The sequence below is a fragment of the Myripristis murdjan genome, chromosome 23 (assembly GCF_902150065.1).
Source record: "Myripristis murdjan chromosome 23, fMyrMur1.1, whole genome shotgun sequence".
Taxonomy (NCBI): Eukaryota; Metazoa; Chordata; class Actinopteri; order Holocentriformes; family Holocentridae; genus Myripristis; species Myripristis murdjan.
The window spans coordinates 1,368,381-1,370,554 of NC_044002.1; positions in this window are offsets into that span (position 1 = coordinate 1,368,381).

Consider the following 2,174-nt stretch of genomic DNA (forward strand, 5'->3'; position numbering starts at 1 on the left):
AGTCACCTGAAATGGTTTTCACTTCACAGGTGTGCCTTATCAGGGTTAATTAGTGGAATTTCTTGCTTTATCAATGGGGTTGAGACCATCAGTTGTGTTGTGCAGAAGTCAGGTTACTACACAGCCGACAGCCCTATTGGACAACTGTTAAAATTCATATTATGGCAAGAACCAATCAGCTAACTAAAGAAAAACGAGTGGCCATCATTACTTTAAGAAATGAAGGTCAGTCAGTCTGGAAAATTGCAAAAACTTTAAATGTGTCCCCAAGTGGAGTCGCAAAAACCATCAAGCGCTACAACGAAACTGGCACACATGAGGACCGACCCAGGAAAGGAAGACCAACCCTGCGTTCCAAATCGCATACTTATACTTTTTACTTTTAGTATGTACTGCAGCTGCCCTTACAAAGTATGTAGTTTAGTATGTATTGGGACATACTAATTCTTTTTTTCCTTACTAAATAGTATGGTAGTATGGCTATTGGAACGCAGGGCAAGAGTCACCTCTGCTTCTGAGGACAAGTTCATCCGAGTCACCAGCCTCAGAAATCGCAAGTTAACAGCAGCTCAGATCAGAGACCAGATAAATGCCACACAGAGTTCTAGCAGCAGACCCATCTCTAGAACAACTGTTAAGAGGAGACTGCGCCAATCAGGCCTTCATGGTCAAATAGCTGCTAGGAAACCACTGCTAAGGAGAGGCAACAAGCAGAAGATATTTGTTTGGGCCAAGAAACACAAGGAATGGACATTAGACCAGTGGAAATCTGTGCTTTGGTCTGATGAGTCCAAATTTGAGATCTTTGGTTCCAACCGCCGTGTCTTTGTGAGATGCAGAAAAGGTGAACAGATGGATTCCACATGCCTGGTTCCCACTGTGAAGCATGGAGGAGGAGGTGTGATGGTGTGGGGGTGCTTTGCTGGTGACACTGTTGGGGATTTATTCAAAATTGAAGGCACACTGAACCAGCATGGCTACCACAGCATCCTGCAGCGACATGCCATCCCATCCGGTTTGCGTTTAGTTGGATGATCATTTATTTTTCAACAGGACAATGACCCCAAACACACCTCCAGGCTGTGTAAGGGATATTTGACCAAGAAGGAGAGTGATGGAGTGCTGCGGCAGATGACCTGGCCTCCACAGTCACCGGACCTGAACCCAATCCAGATGGTTTGGGGTGAGCTGGACCGCAGAGTGAAGGCAAAGGGGCCAACAAGTGCTAAACACCTCTGGGAACTCCTTCAAGACTGTTGGAAAACCATTTCAGGTGACTACCTCTTGAAGTTCATCGAGAGAATGCCAAGAGTGTGCAAAGCAGTAATCAGAGCAAAGGGTGGCTATTTTGAAGAAACTAGAATATAAAACATGTTTTCAGTTATTTCACCTTTTTTTGTTAAGTACATAACTCCACATGTGTTCATTCATAGTTTTGATTCCTTCGGTGAGAATCTACAATGTAAATAGTCATGAAAATAAAGAAAACGCATTGAATGAGAAGGTGTGTCCAAACTTTTGGCCTGTACTGTATATATTTTTTATAGATAGATAGATAGATAGATAGATAGATAGATTTTTATTGTCATTGCACAATCATATACGTATAATAATGCAACGAAATTAGGGCTCAGTCCTTTCGGTGCAGGGGAGAATAAAAAGCATCGTGCATCTTGCTAGTTGAATAGCCAAGTCCAGTAATAGATGGCTGCAGCCATGTCTCTGATATCAGAAAAAATGCAACAGTCATGGAAACACTTGTTGGATGTGCAAGCACAGTTCGTCATCCCGTGTTCGCCATGGACCTGGCGCTGGAAAATGCTGGGAGGCGGCGGCCCAAAGGGCTGTCCTTTCAGCCGTGTCAACACACCGGCCCTGCAGCCTCGGCGTCCTCCGGAATGTCCTGGCAGCGACAAAAGTCCGGTGAAATTGGTACCTCGCAGCACAATCCCAAGCTCAAAAGGTGCTGACGACTGTACACGTGCATTGCCCAACATAAGGTGGTGTTTTAAGCTAAAAACACAACCGTTCACACATACAAAAACATATAATACGGCACCGAGAGTGGAGAGCTGTAGCCGCTGCGTCTATGCGCGCCGCCATGGCCAGAAATAACTGTATATTTCTTCATATTAATATATGGCAAGATGTAGTAACTGCTGCACCTCCTGTAT